This window comes from Octopus sinensis, linkage group LG14, assembly GCF_006345805.1.
Source record: "Octopus sinensis linkage group LG14, ASM634580v1, whole genome shotgun sequence".
Classification (NCBI taxonomy): domain Eukaryota; kingdom Metazoa; phylum Mollusca; class Cephalopoda; order Octopoda; family Octopodidae; genus Octopus; species Octopus sinensis.
This window is the reverse complement of record NC_043010.1, coordinates 5,485,836-5,503,335: the sequence shown is the minus strand read 5'-3', so window position 1 is coordinate 5,503,335 and position 17,500 is coordinate 5,485,836. Positions and strand designations below refer to the sequence as shown.

At 35.6% G+C, this 17,500-nt stretch overlaps 1 protein-coding gene across 1 annotated transcript in view; it reads left to right on the top strand.

The window, feature by feature from the left end:
• The window catches only part of LOC115219541 (protocadherin beta-13), a 109,538-nt gene that overhangs the window by 89,951 nt on the left and 2,087 nt on the right, over positions 1-17,500 (top strand). The window lies entirely within an intron of this gene.

Below are 17,500 nucleotides of genomic sequence, written 5' to 3'. Positions count from 1 at the left end.
TATGTTCCTATAACCTGTGTTAATTCTGTAACCCTTTAAAATGGAAGATAAGAAAGTTCATTTTCGGCACTTGATGCTTTGGCAACCAGACAAAAATTGCTGCAGCTCGGCTGGGATGTGTTACCCCACCCTCCATATTCACCAGATATTGCTCCTTCGGATTTCCACTTATTCAGGTCTCTGCAGAATAGTCTTAATGGTAAAAATTTCAATTCCTTGGATGATGTAAAAAGATACCTTGATGAATTCTTTGCCAGGAAAACCCCCTCAATTCTAAAGATGGAGACGCATTGTACAACAAAATTGTTCATATTTGGTTGATTAAAAATGTAATGGCAAGTATTTATTGACCTTTTTCTTTCCTTCAAAAATCGGCACGAACTTTCTGGACAACCCAGTAGAATTTCAGTGTGTATTCAGGCACTGGTAGTTCCAGCAGCCACAGCAGATGATTCTTGTCTGTCAATGATATAATTTTGAGTGCTTGTTATGTACCATGAGCCCTTATGTGAGTTTCTCTTGAGGTAAATAATGCAGTATTCTCTGTTATAAAAACAACCTCCTCATTAAGTTTGAGATTAGGATTGTATAAGTAGTACATTTCACCAGAAATATGGTCATCGAAGAGCAAAGGTTAATGTGCGCATGTGTGTGTGGGTGTATACGTTTGTGTACACCCCCTCATATATCATCATCACCATCATTTTCCATGCTATTACTACTTTTGCACACACACACACACATACACACATACACTCACACACATGCACAAATGCAGACACAGATACACATACAAATATAAACAGAATACAATTATGTGCACACACATATAAAAATCATGACACAGAATACTAATGTTATCTTTTTATCTTTTACTTGTTCCAGTCATAAAACTGCGGCCATGTTGGGGCACTACTTTGAAGAATATTTTGTTGAACGAATTGGCCCCAGCACTTACTTGTTTTAAAAGCCTGGTACTTATTTTAACAGTCTCTTTTGCTGGACTGTTAAGTTATAGGGATGTAAACACACCAACAACAATTGTGAAGTAGTTGTATGGGACAAACACACACACACACACACACACATACACAAGCACACAGACACATACTGACACACACCTGAGAGGCATCCTTCAGTCTCTGCCTACCAAATCCATCCACAAGGCTATAGTAGAAGTCACATGCCCAAGGTTCCATGTGGTGGGATTGAACTTGGAACTATGTGGTTGGGAAGGGAAGCACAAGTCTCACCCCACAGCCATGCCTGCACTTATGCATGTATATACATACATATAAATAAATATATATAAATATATATATACATACACATACATGTATATATGAGGGTGTGCATGTGTGTGTGTATGTATTCACATTTTAGCAGAACTTAAGGAAAAGTTTATTAAGAATTCTTAATAATGCAGGCTGGAGAAGTAAATATTAAGGTAGTAAATAAGAAGAATATTATTTTATTCCCACGAGGGTTTACTTGTCTTTTTTCTAATCACTCTTGCATCAGTGATGATGACAGCGACAACCACACCAACAACGATGATGATGATGATGATGATGATGATGATGATGATGACGGTGGTGGTGGTGGGGGTGCTGGTGGTGGTGGTGCTGGTGGTGGTGATGGTGTGATAGCGATGGTGATGATCTAATGAATATTATTTGCAAACTGAAAGAGCTAAATTCTTTCTTTATTCTTTTTAACATTATTATTTATAAACAAAAAAAAATTTTCATCGAAATAATATCTTATCCACTTCCACTCTATTCAACCATTTAAAACCATACACCGAAATACAAACAGCAGCAATATCCCTGTCATTTTTTTTTTTTTTTAGTACCTTCTCTTTGCCTTAATCTTTCCACCACAACTATCTCAGGTTTTCATTTGCGAACGATTCCTTGCTTTCCCATTGTTAGAAACACATCCAAAGAAATTAAAGCTGTGTCTATAAAGTCAGATAGTGTGGCAACGATCTGATCACCAATAAAACTATTCTGTATAAACCAACAGCTTGATCCTGTTGGGAATGACATGGACTAGTTCTTGGAATAGCTTCTTTGCCGTTCTTACAGAAAATTCTTGATAAGATTGAAACTAATATTCTCTTTTTCCTTAGGGATACTTGTTTGAGAAAACAGACATATCTCTGATGCTTTAATTGCAGCCATTATCACACCTTTTTATGGCCTGTAAAACTGCAATTCGTTCAGTATTAGATCAACAGAATACACTTTATGTATATTCTACTAACTTATTACACAATACATGTAATTCAAGATACATAAAACCACACAGCATATTTGGAATGTAGCTTTTAACCATAGTGTGCCCACTGGACCAGTATATTTTTGGATAACTCATTTCTTTAGCATTATATAGATCTCCCTCTTTTCAGTAGGAATCATACATATTTTTATATTTCTATAGTGAGCTTAATAGATTTGTTTATAGTTGTATATTGTATATAGCTCAGTGAGGCATTTATAATATTGTGTTCATGCTAAATCCCAGAAGGGCTAAACATGTATCCACTTATGAATGTATAATATACACACAACATTATGCACCATATTAAAAAACAGCTATAACATTTCAACAAACTAGCTTACTTGCTTAAATTAGGTGAAGCAAGTTTATGATTGATATATATATATATATATATATATATATATAAAAGCACCATCCATTTGTGGCCGTTGCCAGCCTCGCCTGGCCCCCGTGTCGGTGGCACATAAAAAGCACCATCTGATCGTGGCCGTTTGCCAGACTCGTCTGGCACCTGTGCCGGTGGCACGTAAAAAGCACCCACTACACTCATGGAGTGATTGGCGTTAGGAAGGGCATCCAGCCGTAGAAACATTGCCAGATCAAACTGGGCCTGGTGCAGCCTTCTGGCTTCCCAGACCCCAGTTGAACCGTCCAACCCATAGTAGCATGGAAAGCAGATGCTAAACGATGATGATGATGATGATGATGATATATATAAAATGAAAGAGTTAATAATCCAAATGATAAGGAGAAAAGAAAGAAAATTCTTTGACACATCATTAATGATTTGCTAGAATTGTTTCTGTACCAACTTTATTTGCAAAACCAATTTACACAAAAATTCAAAATGAAAATTTACGTAATATTTGCAGTTTTAGAAGTTAAAGAGGCACTTCTTCAGACTTGCTGTCACATTGTACACCTTCCAGACGTTGTTTTTTGGCTTATACCTGAGGAATTCCAGCTTTGGGTTAGAACCAAACAGTGTCGACAGCCCAGTTTTTAGGTTTGGTGTTTCTCTGGAAATTCCCTAACTTTACACCCAACCAGAGCCTATAACAAAAGATATGTATTGAAAAATTTACATCTTTATTATAGAACACACGTTAAAAAAGCTAACAATATGTATATACATACATGCATCTATATATTATACTATATAATATATATATTATATATATATACATATATATATATACATATGTATATATATATATATATATAACGGGAAGCTTATGAAAAAACAAAAGACGAAGGCAGGTGGAAAACAAACGAACAATTGTATTAGTATGCGCTCAGGAAATATAAATAAAACAAGTCTTTAACGTTTCGAGCCTACGCTCTTCAACAGAAAGATACAGAGAGAGAAAAAACACAGAAAGAAGGAGAGAAAAAAAATGCGTGCAGTAGCTAACGAATCAACATGGCGATCTGATTTCGGCCAGAGGTCAAAGATCAAACATGAGACGCGAGAGCGAAATAAGGGGAGATAATAGGGTTGATAAAAGGGTTGAGGGACCAGCTAAAAGTGCGTGGGAGGGGTCTGGATGTGTGTATGTATAGGGTTGGTGTATGTATTAGTATGTATAAGGGTGTGTGTGTGTGTGTGATAATATATATATAAATATATATATATATATATATGTATATATATTAGCAATTAAGGACAACTACTTAATAAGGAAAACTTAACAAGAAATGTCAGGTAGATAGCGTGAAAACCTCATAAGAGAATAAATTTCGAAAATAATTATTTCTTATTGACATATTAATTTATATATAGAGGGCATTATACATACATGCCAGAGGGCATTATACATACATGCCACACGCTAAGAGGGACAATTAGTCATTTCTACCAAAAATATTACTAATCCCACCGAATGCAATTTTTCAAAGTAAGACATTTAAAAAATATAGACCTGTATCACAGTGATTTCATACTTACGTATTCATCAGCAGGCCTGAATGTATCATAATAAACGACCCTGCCCCGCTTAAGCCGATCAGCTAACTGATCAACATCAACGAAGCACATGGGTGAGTTTACATATATTACATCCTGTAAATGGCATACTTTTACGAATTGCATTTCGGGAAAGGAAAAGTTTTTTCGGAATAAAAATTTAGCAATTAAGGACAACTACTTAATAAGGAAAATTAACAAGAAATTGTCAGGTAGATAGTGTGAAAACCTCATAAGAGAATAAATTTCGAAAATAATTATTTCTTATTGAACATATTAATTTATATATAGAGGGCATTATGCAATTCGTAAAAGTATGCCATTTACAGGATGTAATATATGTAAACTCACCCATGTGCTTCGTTGATGTTGATCAGTTAGCTGATCGGCTTAAGCGGGGCAGGGTCGTTTATTTATGATACATTCAGGCCTGCTGATGATTACGTAAGTATGAAATCACTGTGATACAGGTCTATATTTTTAAATGTCTTACTTTGAAAAATTGCATTCGGTGGGATTAGTAATATTTTTGGTAGAAATGACTAATGTCCCTCTTAGCGGTGGCATGTATGTATAATGCCCTCTGGCATGTATGTATAATGCCCTCTATATATAATATATATGCATATATATATATATATATATATATATATATATATATATACATACTAGCAGAGATACCCGGTGTTGCCCATGTTACATGCAATTGAAGAATTAGACTTTTCTGTTATATTTTCTGTAATGAACTGGAATATCTATGTTTCGAATTTTATCAAAATTGCTGATGAGGGTTATTTCACTCTTTACACACCCTAAAAAAAATTTTAATCGTGCCACATGTATCCCATACTACTGATTTTTATGCGCATATTCCAAAATTTCAGTCTAATTGAACCTGTTAAAAAGATTTTACTCCTGAAAAATGAAGCTCATGGAGCTCTAAAATGTGAGAGTCAAGGCCCCTGTTGGGGGTGGGCATCTTAATGTCAACCAGAGAAGTTGAATTGCTGAGAATCTTTTTAATTTGGGTCTTATATCTATTGTTTGAATTTCTTTGAAATAGGAAATATATGTTCACTGGGTTTGTAAAAGAGAGCAAAGCTACAGGAAACCAAAAGACGAATGATCACAATAAGCAGTGAGTTACCCTACCCTAGTCGTTACCACTCCCAATGTAGGATTCCTCACCATTCAGAAGATGTATACATTTGTATTTATGTATGTGTATATGAAAGATAATGTATGTGTGTGTGAGTGAGAGAGGGAGAGAGAGAGAAAGAGAGAGCGATTGCCATTTACACATGCATGCAAAAAACACATACACGACAGCATACACATTCACTCTCTCTCTCCCTCACATACACATACACACACATGCAAACACACACAGACATTCATTTTATATACACGTACATACACCTTTTACTTCTTCTGCTCTTTCAATATATTGTATTAAAAGACCATGAGTAAGGGCAAAACAATGTGAAGTAAATGCTAGGTAAATCACAAAAAAACAAATATGTGAATTAATGTAGACTTACCTTGTATTCAATATTTTGGGGTTATGACCCCATTTTCAAGAAATTGATGAATGTTGCCAATCTGCATGTGTGTGAGCACGTGGAGTCCACCCACGCTCTCACACACATGCAGATTGGCTACATTCATCAATTTCCTGAAAATGGGGTCATAACCCCAAAATATTGAATACAAGGTAAGTCTATATTAATTCACATATTTGTTTTCTTGTGATTTACCTTGCATTTACTTCGCATTGTTTTGGCCTTACCCACCATATTTTAATACAATATATTCTACACAATGCTTCATGGTAATTATTCCATGATATATATATATATAATATATATATATATATATATTAATAACAAAGGGTAAAATTAATTAATTAAGAGACCAGATATTGATTGATTTTCGTTACTTCTTCCTCTCTGCCTGTGTGGATTGTTTTCAATATTTTGGTTTTTCTGGGAGTCCCTTTTTAAAGTAGAAGAAATAGCTAACGTTTTTTGGGTGCTATTTCTAAACTTCGGTATGTGGTAAAGCAAATCTTTGCTGAACCCTAATTATTTAGTGTATATATATATATATATAATATATATATATATATATATATATATATATATATAATATATATATATATTATATTATATATATATATATATATATATATATATATATCTATATATATATATATTATATCTATTATATAAAATCCGTTCTGTCTGTCTGTGTGTGTGTCTTCTAGGATCTCGGGCATCCTCCATCTGATTGCGCTCAAATTTGATATGTAGATACTGGTGGTATTAGGGCATGTATAAGTCTTCAAAAAATTACAAAAATCGATTCCAGGCGAGAATGCGATTGATAAAGCTGTTTTTGTTCTGCTTTTCTTCCGTCAACCTGTACATAACTGCACTTTCCATTTTTTGTTGTTTTTGTATTGCTTAAAGGCACTTTTCTTTCCTGCCAAGCTTACTGTTTAAACTATGTTTGCATTTTCCCAGTCAACAGCCTTATCATTACTGGTACTTTAAACTCTTCGGTTGCATATTTGCATGAATAAAATCGTTTTTCTTTGGAATAGAAAAAAAGTCTATCTTTATTTCTTCTTTTGCTGGTGTCTCAAATTTAGGTTAAATCAGTGTTTCTCAAAGGGGAGGCCTATGGGACGGTCGGACAAGTTGTTTTGAGAAAATTTGGTTTAAATGTTTGACTCAGCACCGTCCATTGGACGGGGGTGGGGCGTTTTGCTCATATATATATATATATATATATATATATATATATTATTGTAATAGAAACAGTTGTCAGATATCTACAATAAAGAGGTGATTTTCTCTAGTCATCTCTTTTGTCGTCAAATACTCTGAACTTCTTGAAATTCAGTCAAAGAATATTTGGATTTACCTGTTTGCATGAAGATGTACCTGGGATCTGTGTTCTACTTACATTTACTGGTGTCTAGTTGTTAAATAAGCAAATTCCTTTAATTCTTAGTGCTTTATTGATATTTGCCAGGATCTTTTAATCCTGTTTTTTACTTCTAAATATATATATATATATATATATATATATTATATATATATATACACATACACATATATATATATGTAGGGGGAGAATTCACAGAAAAATAACAAAAGGCGAAAACAGGTGGTGTAGACAACAAACAGATGTATTAGTATAATGCTTGGGAAGTGAAAAAGTCTTTAACGTTTCGAGCCTACGCTCTTCCACAGACAGGAACACAGAAAGAAACAAGGAGAGAAAATAAAGAATGTGTAGCACCTAGCGATCTATCATGGTGAAGTGGGTGCTGGACTGTCAACGCCTATATGCTAGAAGTAGATGTCAAATGTCTGCAATCCACTCTAAATTTGCTCTCTATTTACAATCCAAGGCTGAATGCGAGTTACTGAGCAAGAAGATTTGCAAATTTTGGATAATCCTGTATCTTAAGATTTCATGCTTTGTAATTAAGATTATATTACACTCCTCAGTAGAGATATACCGACAATGTATGAGTGGAAAATACATATACATACTGATAAATTTCTGCAAACAAATACCAATATATACATGAATTTCCCACATTTACATTACAACTAATCACCCATTTCAGCCATGTGGTTAATGTCAGAAATCATATGGGTTAATATATAGTATCACAGCATAATATAATAACTAGAGAACTCAAAATTATTTATACTTATAAATTAAGGATATAATTATGAAAGTGATTGTATCTGTGGCTAGCATATAAAAAAAACACTATATCAGTAAAATTGATTTTTAAGTATATAATTATATACTTAATTATGTAAGCACTCATATTCACTTATATTCACATCCATATTCATTTAGATAGTGATGCCTCCATATGCATATATATGCAGGAATATGTAGATGTATAGTTCCATATAAAAATCCACAAACATAGACAGGCATAAACACTGGTAGCCTCCTGTATACACAGACATATCCACAAATACACATACTTAATAGCATAACATAGAAACTTTAGAATTTGATTTATTTCGAAGAATAATTCCAAACATTCACAAAACCATTGTGTTTTCTTACTAACTCAGCTCTGCCTCTACAGTTTGAAAGCATTATACTGGTGATCTCTTTACATTCAATGTTGTGTTGTATTTTAGTTTATTTTAAATCATTTCCAAGTCTAGACTTGTGTAAAAAGATATTGGCAAGAAGCAAACATTGTCAGAAAAATTTAATAGAAAGGCAGTTTGTTTAAATATTTTTATTTCAGTATATATATATAATATATATATAATATATATATATATATATAATATATATATATATATAGAGAGAGAGAGAGAGAGATACAAATAAATATATATATATATATATATATCTACACACATATATACATTCATTCTTATCTAGCAAAAGTAACTATGAAAAGAATATTCTCATGATAAATGATATTCTATAGAAACCAACATGCCAAATACAGATAATAATTTTTGTGTAAATTCCTAAATAATGTGTCTCTAATGCAATAAATACCCTTTTTGGGTCATGTGGAATACTTATATATGATTAAATTGCGCTGTATCAAGAAGGTGCATACATTCAAATGATAGTGCTAAAATTGAATCCTCTTGATTTTAACAGAGAATAAATACATCAAACATTTTTTCTATGAAATTTCAAAAAAGGCAGAATGCATTTCTTCACTGTAAAAGAGATAAAAGAAAAGAAACAAAAAACATAGCAAAAGCAAGTCAGTAATTAGATTTTTGTTAGCATCATTATAAAATAATAGATTTTATTTATTCTAAATTAGAACTGATTTTATTTTTAGTGGTGAGGAATCTCAGAGTGTATTATTGATTTAGAATTGGTATGAGAAATGTTTAGAAATGTTTAGATTCAGCTTAATTGAATATCTTATCTGGGAGCCTCAGAGCCTTGTCATCCATTTATTGTTTAAAATATTTAGATTGCAGGAAAACTTCTTTTGCTTCAGGTTAGCCCTGATCAAACAAACGTGTGACAAAAGGTGTTGTCCTTCACCTTCTGATTGAGCACTTAATAACGAAAAACTCAAAGTTGCTAACCAGCTGACTGACAACTCATATTCCATTGCAGGAATTGCAATGCGTGTCTAAAAGTGGCAATTAACCCTGACCCCAGTCTCCATTCAGTAAATAGTTAAAATAAAAAGTAAATAATAGAATATTTTGTGAAATTTATGACTCTTTTACTTTTTTACTTGTTTCAGTCATTTGACTGCGGCCATGCTGGAGCACCGCCTTTAGTCGAGCAAATCGACCCCGGGACTTATTCTTTGTAAGCCCAGTACGTATTCTATCGGTCTCTTTTGCCAAACCGCTAAGTTACGGGGACGTAAACACACCAGCATCGGTTGTCAAGCAATGCTAGGGGGACAAACACATACACATATATACATATATACGACAGGCTTCTTTCAGTTTCCGTCTACCAAATCCACTCACAAGGCATTGGTCGGCCCGGGCCTGTAGCAGAAGACACTTGCCCAAGATGCCACGCAGTGGGACTGAACCCGGAACCATGTGGTTGATTAGCAAGCTACTTACCACACAGCCACTCCTGAGCATATCTTTTACTGAAAACCAAGTCTTCTCACAATCAAAGGGTGTTGTTCTTGTGTATCATTAAAAAGCAACATTTCCAGTAGTATCACAGTGGCTTAACCAACCATGGAATTGTCCATTATTCTGTTTGAGTTCCTCTAATTAACTGCATTATTAAAATACACCAATAATCTTTTGACACCAAACCCCTTCCTTGAAATCTAAAACTGTCCACTGCATACATGATCAACCAATCAAAGGATTTCAATAATCATATGGTTTAATCATTCTTGATTATTTTCTCATACTATGAAGTTAACAAAATAGAAACATAAAAATTTATCTAAGTGCAAACATCTTTATAATGAATTGGGGAAAAAGATTTTCAAGGCTGCTGCAAGAGGTCAATAAAAGAACAAAATACAAGATTTAACAGAGGGCCCAAACTGCTGGACAATCACAGAGAGTCTCTGAGATACTAGAAATATTAAAGCATGCACTAATGACATACATAATCAGGCAGAACAGGGAGGTGTCATTGTTAATGACAGGTGTAACAATATTGTTATCAATTGCTGCAGGGGCAAAGGAAACTGTTATCCTAATAATAAGCACCTAATAAGTATTACGCTAATAAAGCAATTTAAGAGAGTAACAAAATGGGAGCATAACTAATTAGGAAGAAAATTAAATCCGATGTGGTACACTTCAGGTTTGTGCCAGGAATGGGAAACCACTGGTACCTTCTTTCTCTTGAGACAGCTACAGGAGAACTAAGAGAGACCTACTGCACCTTACATTCATTGTCTTAGAGAATTTACTAAGAAAATTACACATAACTGAATATCTTGAAAACCATACAAGATATGCAGAGATAGTGTCAGCTGTGTGAAAGATAACAATGAGATGAGTGAGGAATTTAGCTTGTAAATAGGTGTTCATTAGACCTTGTTTCTTGTCTCCTTCGTGTTTATCAGCTTGTCATAGGCCATACTGGAGGACTTTAAGACCAGTAATCTGTGAGAACTTTTGTTTGCCAATGACCTAGTTCTTATAACTGAATCTCCAGAAAGAAGTTTTACATGTGGAAGCAAAACCTCAATTCAAAAAGCCTTAAAGTAAACCAAGCTAAGACAAAACGTTTAGTTAGTAAAAAAAAAAACCAAAAAACAAAAAAACCAAGACTCTTTTACAATTAAGGATGTTACCATCCTCTACATTTTGAAAAGGAGTCAGTAGGAATTTCATAGCGAGTTTCTATTGTAAACACTGGGTGCACAAGTGTGGTAATGGGATCACAGGCAGACCAACAAAGAAAGACAACAAAGTCTTTGTCGTATTTACAGACAGGGGCAATTAACAGTATGAACGCTCAATGAAATAGATACCTTCAAATGCCCAGATAGTTCCATTGAAGAACTTGACTGCTTCCATTAACTGGATGACATCATCATCATCATCATCGTTTAACGTCCGTTCTCCATGCTAGCATGGGTTGGACGGTTCGACCAGGGATCTGGGAAGCCAGAAGGCTGCACCAGGCTCCAGTCTTATCTGGCAATGTTTCTACAGCTGAATGCCCTTTCTAACACCAACCACTCCGTGAGTGTAGTGGGTGCTTTTTACATGCCACCCGCACAGGTGCCAGGCGAACACCAAAGCATATTTGTTAATTATTTATTCATTTATAAATAAATTTAGAATTAAAAGACAGAGAGAGAGAGAGAAAATGGAATTTGACATAGAAATAGAATTGGATGTTCCAAAATCATAGAACTCAGAGTAAGAAAATGAAGGAGAAGCCATAACCTCTGGTGTTATCAAAAGTATTCTGCAAATGATGGGCAGATTTTGAGAAACTTACCCATTAAGTGTGACACTGCATAATAGCTAAACTTAAATATTGAACGTGGTTAATGTGTGAAAGCTGTTACATTCTGCATGTTCCATTAAGTCAAACGTTGTGTTTGTGCCTGCTCACAACTACATGGGTAGATAAAAACACTTACAAAAGCATAACACTTATTCATACAAATTATATTTAATTGAATCTAATGGTAATATATATTTTCCTTTTAGGCTATTATTGATATGTAGAGGCACCATGGATCAGTGCTCAGGCACCTCCTCCCTGGGGTGGAAACAGCTGACTTCACATTCTTCAGCTAGATTCCAAAGTATGAGCAATAGAGACTATTTCTAATATTCTTTTACAGTGTTTCAGTCATTTGACTGTGGCCATGCTGGAACACCACCTTTTAGCCGAGACTTATTCTTTGTAAGCCTGGTACTTATTCTATCAGTCTTTTTTGCCAAACTGCTAATTTACAGGGATGTAAACACACCAACATCGGTTGTCAAGCGATGGTGTGGGGACAAATACAGACACAAAGACACACACACACATACATACAGGGTGCAGTTAATAAACTGTCATCTAAATTACACAGAAAGGAAAATAACACTGACATCTTATTTTAACAGACATTTTTACCAAAATTGCATAAAAATATTTTGAAATACTACGGAGTAAATTTATTCCATAAAATCGCCATTGGCTTCAACCATGGCCCCCAGATGACTTCAGAATCTCCTGCATCTCTTCTGGACAGTCCCCTTGTTAAGGTTGGTGAATACAGCCATAATCCTTGCCTTCAGTTCATCTATGGTGTTACAAGGAGTTTTATTGATCTTTCACTCAACTGCACCCTACACATAATAACCAAGGGGGTTGCAGTTTGGGGAGTTAGATGGCCAGATGTTAGGGACGATGTGGTCATAGAAATTGTCTGACAGCCATGACTAGGTTCTCCTGCTTGCGTGGCATAGTGCAGAGCCCTGTTGCCAAATACAAGGTCTTCCAACAGCCATTCTCTTGATTCAGGGCAGCATTACCTCCTCCAGGCACTGAATGTAGGTCTCTGTGTTGAGTGTGAAGCCATGTGGAAAGATGAATAGAGGCATAATGTCACCATCACTCGTGATCACTCCAAACACCATGATGTTGACTAGATGTTTGATTTTTATCACTCTTGGTACCTGTCCTCAGATTGACATCCAAACATTCTGAAATGTTTGTGTTGGAGCTTCCAGTGTGAATGCCAAGCAGTACAGCAAGTCATTTCTAAATTTCCAGCAGAGTAAATTGTGTCGTGGTGCTGTTTTCTTACAGATGGTGCCCAACTGACCCTACAATACTCTGTAGTTGACAAAGTCAAAAACAATCAATGTGCATGCACAAAATTAAAAAAATATAAAATGGCAACAATTTACCCATCACACCATGTATATACGATGGGCTTCTTTCAGTTTCCATCTGCCAAATCCACTCACAAGGTTTTTGTTGGCCTGAAACCGTAGTAGAAGACACTTACTCAAGGTGCCACACAGTGGGATTGAACCCAGAACCATATGATTGGAAAACAACAAGCTTCTTACCACACGACCATGCCTGAGCCTATGATTATTATCCAACCACTTCGTTTTACATCTACCATTAGGTCTCCTGCTGGTTGATTCTGCTTGAAGAGTCCACCTTGTAATCCTTTATAGTGACATTCTAATAACATGTCTGTAGTACCAGAGTTGTGACCTCTCAATGCTGGGAACCCTGTCAAATAGTGTTACTTTAGAGATCTTTCAGAGGAACCCAATTTCAGCTGTTTGTATTTGCAATCATGATTTTTGGGTCATTACTCAATATTTATGACCAGGTGCAGACATGGCTGTGTGGTACGAATTTTGCTTCCCAACCACATGGTTTCAGGTTCAGTCCCACAGTGTGGCACCTTGGGCGAGTGTCTTCTACTATAGCCTTGGGCCGACCAAAAACTCATGTGTGAATTTGGTAGATGGAAACCAAAAGGAGCCTATCATGTGTGTGTGTGTGTTTGTCCCCAATCACTGCTTGACAACTGGTGCTTGTGTCATTACATCCTTGTACAGTGGTTTGACAAAAAGAGACTGATAAAATAAGTATCAAGCTTTAAAAAGGAAAAAGATGTACTGGGGTTGGTTCATACCCCGAAATGACCCCAGTTTAATGATTGAAACAACTAAAAGATAAAAAATAAAAGATAGGTGAGGATAGCGGAAAGTATAACCTCTCGAAAGAGCTGTTCTTCACTCCTGCTCCAGAGCGTCGGCTGCGGGGTCATTCCGAAAAGCTCTACCTGCGACGATTTCATCTCAATCGAAGGAGAGGAGCTTTCTCCGTCCGGGTTGTGGATCCGTGGAACAAGCTGCCAGACGAGATGGTGAAGATCCGACGACCGCTTTGTTCAAAGCCTCCCTGGACCTCAAGTGGCCTGAACTCTTTACATGAACACCACCCTGTACTTAACTCCATGTCCCCCTACATGGCCTTGCTATTTGCTTTTGAGCCAAATTAACTAACTAACTAACTAGACACAGAAACCAAATTGAAGATGCACTCATTTATATATAACAGTGGGACAATGAAAGTTCCACATTTTATCAGTTTCCTTGTTTCTATTCTGATGCATGCATTTAGAAACTTTTTTAACATTGTTTCATTATGTTAAAGATTTCAATTTTTAAAAAATTTTGTTCCATAGGCGCAGGAGTGGCTGTGTGGTAAGTAGCTTGCTAACCAACCACATGGTTCCGGGTTCAGTCCCACTGCGTGGCATCTTGGGCAAGTGTCTTCTGCTATAGTCCCGGCCCGACCAATGCCTTGTGAGTGGATTTGGTAGACGGAAACTGAAAGAAGCCTGTCGTACATATGTATATGTATATATGTATGCGTGTATGTATTTGTGTGTCTGTGTTTGTCCCTCTAGCATTGCTTGACAACAGATGCTGGTGTGTTTACGTCCCCGTCACTTAGCGGTTCGGCAAAAGAGACCGATAGAATAAGTACTGGACTTACAAAGAATAATTCCCGGGGTCGATTTGCTCGACTAAAGGCAGTGCTCCAGCATGGCCGCAGTCAAATGACTGAAACAAGTAAAAGAGTAAAAGAGAGTAAAGTCAAGATTATATAACTCTTTAGACACCAACGTTCACAAAACTTCTCCTGGTTCTATAATACAAATTTCCTGTTGAAAGTGATATGTATAAAAACAAAGTAAAACCTTCCATCAAAATTACATTACTCTCTTTACTCTTTTACTCTTTTACTTGTTTCAGTCATTTGACTGCGGCCATGCTGGAGCACCGCCTTTAGTCGAGCAAATCGACCCCGGGACTTATTCTTTTGTAAGCCCAGTACTTATTCTATCGGTTCTCTTTTGCCGAACCGCTAAGTGACGGGGACGTAAACACACCAGCATCGGTTGTCAAGCACAGACACACAAACACACACACGCATATATATATATATATACATATATACGACGGGCTTCTTTCAGTTTCCATCTACCAAATCCACTCACAAGGCATTGGTCGGCCCGGGGCTATAGTAGAAGACACTTGCCCAAGATGCCACGCAGTGGGACTAAACCCGGAACCATGTGGTTGGTTAGCAAGCTACTTACCACACAGCCACTTCTGCGCCTAGACGTTAATTTAAGTTCCAAACACTATCTTAACCCTTTCGTTACTGTATTTATTTTGAGATGCTCTGTGTTTCTTTCAATTACTTTAAATATAACAAAGAATTTAGTAAAATAACTTAGTTATTATTAATCTAGTGTTAGGAACATTAATTGTGACTAAGGTTTGGTGAAAGATTTTAATACAAAACTTATGAAAACAAGACATTTGTACTCAGAACCAGAGCCAGTTTCAGCTCTAAATTTGAGACACCAGCAAAAGAAGAATTGACAAATTTATTTTACTAAATTCTTCATTATTTTCGAAATTAATAGTAATAAAGGCGGTGTATTTCATCTGAAATCTAGTAACAAAAGGATTAAAGCATGACACTTGTTTCATTGTTAAAAAGAATTTGAGTCATTCTTCAGCTTCATTCTTAATTTAACGTTGTCAAAGGTTTAACATTTGAACTTAAATTGTTACGTTAAAGATTTTCATTGTGTCTTTGAAATTGTTTTAAGCTCGCTAAAAGCATAACACAAGAACACATGTTGCGACAAGCAGAACAATATTATAGATTATAGATTATGGATAGACTGTAGAGAGTTTGGAAGGCTGAGTTGATGAGATACCAGATAGCCTATGTAAAGGTCAACAATTCGTATCCTGTCACCCACAGTTTGGAATGATCATGACTAAAACACCTAAACTTTTAATGGCAGAAAATTAACTAGCTCAAAAACAGGCTGTTGTTTTTCTTGTTGTTGTTGTTAAGGAGGTAGTGAAAGAAGTGAATGAAGAGAAGCATAGGAGGACGAGAAGAAGGTAGAGGAAAAGGTGAAGTTAGAAGTGGAGGAAAATTGTGAGGGGAATGATGAGGAGGGGAAGAAGAGCAACTGAGGAACCAATACTGGAGAGGCAAAATCTGATGTACACTGAATAAAAATTACACATTTTATGCAAGAACTGAATAAATAATCAAATGAACCAGAAATTAATAATATGACATAATATGATATGAAATACATATTATATAATAGACTAGAAGTATCGCCTGGCGTTGCTTGGGTTTGTAAGGGAAATAACTATATAAGCATTTTTAGAGATGTAAAGTATAATAGCCATCTCAATATGGCTAACCACAAAGGGGGGGGGGTGTTACTGTAGCTTTTTACGTTCTGAGATTAATAATACATTTTTAGAGAGTTACTTCCCTTATACAATAGCAAAAAAATGCATTAAAAATACGCAGAAGGGCTCAATATGAATCACGACTATAAGATACCCGCTTTTGGTTAAACTGCACCGCAAAATGTGGGAGTAGTTAGGAATCTAAATCGTAGGAGACAGACAGCACACAACCTCTCTTTTATATATAAAGATATAGAATATGATATAATAACTATGGAAAGCAATGAAAAGAAGTGGAATGTAAAATCTAAGAGAAACTGAATGTAAAATATAGTATTATAGATACTATATTATAATCGTTTCTACTCTAAGCACAAGGCCCTAAATTTTAGGGGAGGGGGTCAGTTGGTTAGATCGATCCCAGTACGCAACTGGTACTTAATTTATCGACCCTGAAAGGATTAAAGGCAAAGCTTACCTCGGCTGAATTTGAACTCAGAACGTAATGACTGACGAAATACTGCTAAGCATTTTGCCTGGCATGCTAACGTTTCTGCCAGCTCGCCGCCTTAGATATTATATTATAATCTTTATATATAAAAGTGAAGTTGTGTGTCTGTCTCCTATGATTTAGATTCCTAACTACCCCCACATTTTGCAGTGCAGTTTAACCAAAAGCGGGTATCTTATAGTCGTGATTCATATCGAGCCCTTCTGGGTATTAGCGCGCGTCTACGATGAGTCTACAATTTAAAAAAAAATTTACCATCATTTTTTCGCATTTTAATGCATTTTTTCCGCTATTATATAAGGGAAGGAACTCTCTAAAAATGTCTACGATGAGTCAACGATTTAAAAAAAAATTACCATCATTTTTTTCCATTTTTAATGCATTTTTTTGTTATTTTTTGGCTATAACTCTCTAAAAATGCTTATATAGTTATTTCCCTTACAAACCCGAGCAACGCCGGGCGATACTGCTAGTTATATTATAATAAAGTATAATACA